The sequence below is a fragment of the Meleagris gallopavo genome, chromosome 13 (assembly GCF_000146605.3).
Source record: "Meleagris gallopavo isolate NT-WF06-2002-E0010 breed Aviagen turkey brand Nicholas breeding stock chromosome 13, Turkey_5.1, whole genome shotgun sequence".
Lineage (NCBI taxonomy): Eukaryota > Metazoa > Chordata > Aves > Galliformes > Phasianidae > Meleagris > Meleagris gallopavo.
The window spans coordinates 4,823,344-4,831,058 of record NC_015023.2 but is presented as its reverse complement, the minus strand read 5'-3'; positions in this window follow the sequence as shown (position 1 = coordinate 4,831,058).

The following is a 7,715-nucleotide window of genomic DNA, read 5'->3' as shown; positions in this document are numbered from 1 at the left end:
CATTTCCAGGCATATGAAAAGAAACAGAGAATAAAGAGGAAAGACTAGAAACATTTTTTTTTCTACAAAGCAGGAGCACTTTTCTCTGTGGACCCATTGTCTGTTGGTACAAACAGGATTCCTAAAGGCTGCTGATTTTGGTGGGCTCCACTTTGCCATGGCAAAGCACATTCTCCGGCTGAAAAAGGCAGACATAACAACACACTGAGCTGTTTTATGCAGCTGTAAGTCTTGCTCAGACTTCCTTGGCAATTTGCCGCACTACACTGGCAGAATGACTCCAATCTTTCTCCTGATTTTAACTTAAATCCTCAGATGTGACAAGCACCTGCAATTCATCATGATTAGAAAGAAGAAAATATTCAGTAACTCTTCTATTCCAGCCCTGAGTTTGTAAGCTTACTCTACAGGCTTCAATAGTTTTTCTTAGCATTCATACACTAGCCTTTTAGAAAAGCATTCTCCATTTCTGAGAGACCCAACTCTGACTGGACATAGGCAAACAGCACAACAGGCAATGGCTGGGGATATGGGAAATACACATTTATGCTCTGCATCTGTAGAGCTCCATCTGCACAGACTAAGCATACTCCATGATGATGTCCTTCTGCTACTTTCTTCCATATTCAAAACCCTTCTCTTTGGATTTCCAGCTCTTTAATAGCGTCAATACCTCTCCACTGTAGCCCCAAATTTTATTTAAATTGCTATTTACTCACTTTGATGACTAAGTTGAATAAGACTCCAATTCAGCAAGCACTTATGCACCCACTTGATTTGAAGTATGCACATGGCCCACTTAACCTCAGTGAAGTACAGCAGCGTGTGGGTAAGCACAGGGTAAGGACTCAGGCTGAACACAAAGTGCTATTACTGGATACTGCCATGCAATCATATGTAGTATTGCTTTACTCTTGGTGACGAAACTTAATTTGTTATTTCTCCACAGGAACATCCGTATGCACGCCTCTTACCCTTTTAAGCCAAGCAAAACCTCAATACAGTCTCTGTACAAATGATCCCTTCACAACCAATAATTTTATAACTCTTGCAAAAATATCTCAGTCCCCCAATCATTTTTATTTGCCAAACCATTTATAAGGTATGCAGGAAATAAATGTATTCAAAAAAATATACCTCCCTTCACTTGCATTTGGTTTTCTGCTAAAATCAGTGATTTTTTTTTTTTTTTTGCAAAAGCAGTATGTTCAATAAGTTTAAATTGACTCTACTTCCATTTTTTAGCAGAAGAATGTATGTTAAGAAATAAAAAAGCAAGCAATTGTTCCTCCTGCTTGCTATTCATTGCTTGAATACTGTAAGTCTCTTTATGAATAACACGAATTGATGTTCTTGTCAGAAGCAAAAATATTTACAGAATGTATGTTACATTAAAGAGGAAATTGAAAGTAAAGATGTGATTTCACTAAAAGAGACATTGAAACATGCAGACAATCTCACCCTTGCAGAGTCTGTTCACCTTTTGTCAAGATTTGTTTTGCTTAGTATTCATAAACCTTTTGTGTTTGATGTTCACTATTTAAATCAGTTATCTGTCAAAGTGGGTATTCACAAACGTGTAATATCAGAAAGAAATAAACAGAAAATTACTGTAAAGCATAATAAAAACCTGCGCTTTTCATAAGCTATAGAAAGTCTCCACTAGTCGACTGAGGATTTTTTTTTTGTGGGAAAACAGAGAAAATATTCTGAAACTGTAATACAGAACTAAAACATCTAATCAGATTCACTGAAGTCTTTCAGTGTAGCTCAGGAACTACTACAGGTTCCATTAGTGCAGCAGCTCAGTGCCAAACGCCGTCATGAAAATTGGCGTAGAGCTGATCATAGTGCAGATTACAAAGATCACATCAGAATCAGTGAGCACAAGAGGAAATGTCATCTGACTAAATGCGGCTCCATGATTTCAAGCTACTGAAACAATGGGCTTTTATTCATTCCAATATTCTGTTTGAAAAAAAAATAAATCATTTTTCTTCAAGTGATTCCTGAAGTTGTGAAAGAAGAAAGATGCACTCAGCACACAGTTCATAGAGTGAGTAGAAAATGGTCAGATGTTATAACTCACTTGGAGACAAAAACATACGCTTCAGGGCAAGTGTGTTACCCTCCCTACAATGACTTTTATCACAAGTCAAAACTCGTGATAAAATCCAGATCATGTCATCTCGCTTCCCTACACTGAAACACCATCCACCAAAACATACCAGAAGCACCCAGAAGCACCCAGTTACAATCTAGCTTTCTGAGAAGCCCTTACTTGCACTCTGACCAAAGGAACGGGGCTGAGAACTCCGGAGCCAGAGGCCTGCAAGCACTGCACGTTGCCAGCAGGGCCTTCACCAAGGAGCCACCAACCCTCTGCAAGGAAGCAGGGAGTTGGGCTGGGAGATTCTCTGGCAGCCATGAACAGACTACATGGAGAGAAAAAAAAGAAGGAAAAAATGTAAAACAGAGACTTCTAAATGAGGATTTTGAAATGAATTGACTGACTTGCTGATACAGACCAGTTAGTAGAATGCAGATGGTACATGTTAACAAGATACACTCCTGTGTAACCAAATCCTTTCACTCCCCAACATACCTAAGGCACATAATGGAGTGTAGTGAATAAAATAAATGAATGAGTAAAACCAAAAAGATAACAAAACATCAAACAACCAACCAAACCAAAACAAAAAACCAACCCACAACTAGAGAATGAGGGAAGGTGTGCTTAGTTTTCTTTTTGTTTGCCGTACGATTTCACCAAAAAAGCTATCTGATGAAATGCTGCAGTCTTTTAGAACATTCTAACTGCGGAATGTAGGCAGAGGGGCCATGCATGAATGGAGAGATGATGCCTCAAACAGGTTTTTCTCTTACGATTACATTCAAAGCAGACAATTATGCAAATAAAAAGAAGGAAAATTCCATAGAGGAAAATACTTCTCTCTCACAGGAATGAAAACTTTATTAGTCACACAGCTCTGGGGAATTTGGCATGGAGCATTACTAGTGACACAAGGTATAGAACAATCCAAAAGCATTTCAACTATCATATACATCCATTAATACTCTTTTCTCCTAAACGTTACATTTCTCATTTCTCTCCTCAGTGGTGGAGGAAAATGGCTTATGGGGAGGGAAGGAAGGGAAAGAAAGCAAATTAAATGCAATTCTGATAGGTAGGCAAAAAGCAAGGCGTACTTCAAGCCAGGACAGCTTCAGGGATTTGAACGGATTTATATTATCTAATAACGGAAGTACTGTGCCATGATTTTGGATAGATTTACTGAAAAGGATATTCCCAGAGCAGAAAGAAAATGCATAGTTACCCGGGAAATAAGGATACTGTAATAAATGGTTCTAATTTGTTCTTATGCTATGGCTGCAAAATTCTCGATTTAACAGTGAAAACAAGACTCATGAGGGTTTTTTTGTGTGTGTGTTGGTTATTTTATTTTGAGGTTTTGTTTTGTTTGTCTCGTTGTTGTATTTTTTTTTTAAGAATGCCTCAAAACTTCATGCTCTTCAGCAGGCACTTTCCAGAACTGACACTGGCAGGTTTACACCTCTCTTGGCAAGAGTTGGTAAATTGAACTGATGTCTATGACATTCTCCCTTCTGTCTGCATAAGCCTAATGGTAGCATGAAAGATATTAAGAAGTGCCACTTTTTACAATAAGTCTGCACTGCAGAGTCAAATGGCCCTTGACTAGAAAGATAACTAAAATACCATCAGGAGGTGAAGGTTAAAATTCACTATTGTATGGAACTGTTGACACTAATAACTCCATTTAAAAATCCACTCTGTTCTACCAGCACTTTTGACACTACCGTTATGGAATTCTGCCTTCATCTTTAGTTTCTCAAGCAATGCATTCTACTTCAGACTAAAGGTAGATGTCTCCATATATTCTCTCATCCTTGGCCCTGCCAATACACCCAGACCTCTGCATCAGAAGAATTCATTCTGCACATCAAATTTGGCCCTTTTTTCCATCTGGTCTTCTGCAAGTCATGTTCTCATCACTCTGATAGCCCATCCCTATCACTGCATCCATACCAATACTTGTGACTGAACCTATCATCTCCTTCCTAAAAGAGCTCTTCTTCACATTACACTGTAAATCAGGACAGTGTTTCTTTTGTTTATATAGCTATCTGCCTTTCATTTGCAGCTTGCTTGCCCCTATACTTAACAGAACTACTTACCCAACAGAAGTAGCAGAAAAGCCATTCTCAAAAACTACCTAAAATCCCCAGTGACCAGTATTCCATCCATAACAATGGAAACACTGTTTGCAGGACTTTCCACAGAGCCTGGGAAAAAATGTATGCTGTCCAAGAACAGTTCTTGTAGCAGAGAAACAGAGCTTCTAATTTAGGAACATGTTTCTGTTTTATCAAAGCCAATATCTGCTTTATAAAAATGATTCCCCTCCTCCCAAACTGCTGACCAGTATATTCTGTTTCTTTTCACTAAAACTTGGTATCACACTGTGTTTTCACGTTGAGATGAAAATTGGAAAATAGCTATACAGGCTTACTCTGTCATCTTGACAATCTGTCATTTTCCTGTAATATTTTAATCAACTTCCCATACTTTCAGTATTAACAACTTCTGACAAACATTTCTTCTCCCATGAAGATAACATCCTCAGAAATGACCTTACACTATGTCTGAGGCTTGGAACATGAATTTATTTCCTTTTATCACTTCATACTAAAAAGGAAGAAAATGAACCATTATTAAAAAGGGCTTTCCATCCCTCCTTTTTAATTCTCCTTAGGAATAACAGTTTCTTTTCTTTTATCTCCTCACTCTGAACTACAGGTGCAGTCTTATTATATTGCTTGCTGATGCCTTTGAGAATAATATTTTAGCTCAAACACATTCTTTAAACCAATGAAAATGAATGAAATTAGTACCTGCTGGCAGAATAAATTAAATAAAATATACAATAAGACAATTCTCATACATTTTTCTCTGTACAAAACCATCCCTATTCTGCGTCTGACATTCAAATAAACAATTTTATCCCCCTAAAATAAAAATTGATACTTTCAATTTTTTCTGTTAATTTTTTTCTCGAATGACAATATTCAAGGAAAAAAAGCAATACTCTATTTTCCCATAGAAAAGTAAAGCAGAGGATTCTCATTTACAGTTTAAAGAACTGTACTGTGTTAAAAATATTGTTTTCTAGCACTGAAAACTGAATTTCTTACCCGTAGACAAAACAAAGCCAACTGTGAAAAAGCAATTCACAGTGCTGCACAAATATGTTTCTGCCTTGACTGTGGTATTTCTACGAGTAGAAGTTTGCACACATTCTGACTAAAACATGAATAAGGACCTCCGAATTTCTGATAAACTGAGTAATCCCCAAGAATCAAAGCTGAGCATACATACACATTTAAAATGAGACACTGACTATTCAATAACATTGCCATTCGTTGCCATTTGCTTTTATTCTAGATAAAATTGGGCTTCGTGCCAGTTCTTACTGTTAAGTGTTCAGCATCGCCTCCAGCATCCTTGCTTACAGATTCTGAATTGTGTGTTATGAAGCTTTCCCAATTGACCCAAAATAAATAAAAAACAAGTTGACTCAGAATAAAGGTCAAACTGCATTAAAAACTCCTTAGTCAGATAAATAAATTGCAAAAATGAGCTTTTTTGACAACTGCTATTTCTATAGTACCAACAATCCAATCTGTGTGATAGCCATAAATCCAACTGAAATTAGGTTCTTCAGTAAGCAGTAAGGTTGCACTACTGCCATTAATGGTAGCACACACTAGACCTAGGTCAGACAATAGTCCCAAAGCATTCTCTACTGTTGCCTCTTTCTTCTGTCAAACTATCAGAAGGGAAGGGGAGCTGTGTGTCTCTCAAGAACTCAGTTTGTACTTGGGGGTGGGGAGGAAGAAAGATAGGGATTAAGGACCAAAAAAATAAGGAAAGGTTTCAGACCTGCCTTCCTTTGCTCCTTGCTCCCTGCTGCAGAGAACTGGGAGCTCTGTGCTGGGCACTGCTGCACGGCGTTCATCAACTGCTGCCAAATAGGTAGCAAAAACAAACCAGAAAATGTATCCCAGCAACAACAAAATCAGTGGCAACTGCACATTCACTTATAGGTCCCCAATTAAAACTCAAACCTGAAACACCTCCTTTTGGATGGAAAAAAGTAGTGTTTGTGATAAGATTTTATTCTTTTTTACTTTTTGATGGTAGTAGTCTTGACAAAGACCCATAAGAAGCACCTACTGTTTAAGATGATGTTAAATATGGAACATGAGTGAGCCCACATGTTTTCCTCCTAGGACTTAAAACAAATTAAAAAGAAGTTTTGTCCTATTTTTTGTTTTAATTAGAATCGTCTGCTCCCCAGCAGGTAGAAGGACACTGCCTGCAGGAGCCTTTTTGTTGGCTAAAAACTTGTTTTATGTAATCAGTTTTATAATTAGAGAGCTCTCTGCTTTTTAAAGGAACTCATTATTGCTACACTTCGCTGATTGATCCATATTCTCGAAGCAATTTAAAATTTTTAAATGCATTTTGTGAACCACATAGAATAAAATTTTCAATATCAATATTGAGAAAATGTAACAGTTGTCTTTAAACTCCAGTCTGTAATTCTCTAGTAGTTTATGCAAATCTACATGGAACTGGAAAATTAAAACATCAAGTCATACTTGATGTCATAACACTCTACTGCTTGTTAGATTTCCAATGCTATCATTTTGATCTAGTAAGTACTCATCTCACATTCTATGATGCTTTCACATGGTCCTACAATCAGACAAACAAGTTCTACACAAGTACAGGAGGAAGGAAAAAAAAAAATATAGATGAGATTCCCCTGGATGACTTTATTTCATGCAGTGGCACTGCTCTTTTTCCTGAGGTTTCCCAGGTCATGTCCATGAAATCCCACTAATCATATGGAAAGATACTCTTCTGATAGGCAGTTGAAAAGAAAATCATCTTTACTCAATATTAATGATTAGCACAGATTTGAAACTATTACAGAATGAGTTACTACTAACTTTGGACTCTCTGCCAAGTTTTCTCATGCCTCAAACAGAACTGATAAATGATCCAACAATTTCTAATAATGAAATGTGAGGAGGAGGGAGAAGAATGAGGGAGAGATGACAAAAGGGTGGACACGTGTCAACTGCTCAAAAGAGTTTCCCTTATTCGGGTATACCTCAAGAAATTCTGCCTACAGCGAGGTCAGCATACAACTCAATGAGCTCAATAGTGTCAGTATTTCAGCCTTGACCTCCATCCTCTTGTGCTTCTAATAAGCAGTTTGTCCCTTTCTCTCTGACCAGCTCAGGTGCCATTTCATTTTCAAGCCAGCTGTAGCTCATAAGCCGACCCCATTCTTCTACATGTTGGAAACAAAATTGATTCTTGCACTGCCACAGCAATCCAGTCTGGTATTTACAGGCTCTATTACAGTGCCAGACCATTTTACAAACTGAAATGACATCACCAGTAACTGAAACTGATTTTTTTTTTTTTTTTTAAACTAGAAATCATAATTATGGCTGGTCCCATTCACTTGGCATTAAAGTACAAAGTAGACCTCAGTGAGAGCTGGGTCAGGCCTTAAAATCATGCAGGATGCTTACACAATACTTACAGGAGGAAGGGAATATGTATTTCAGCTTGGACATTTATAAGAATAAAGGCA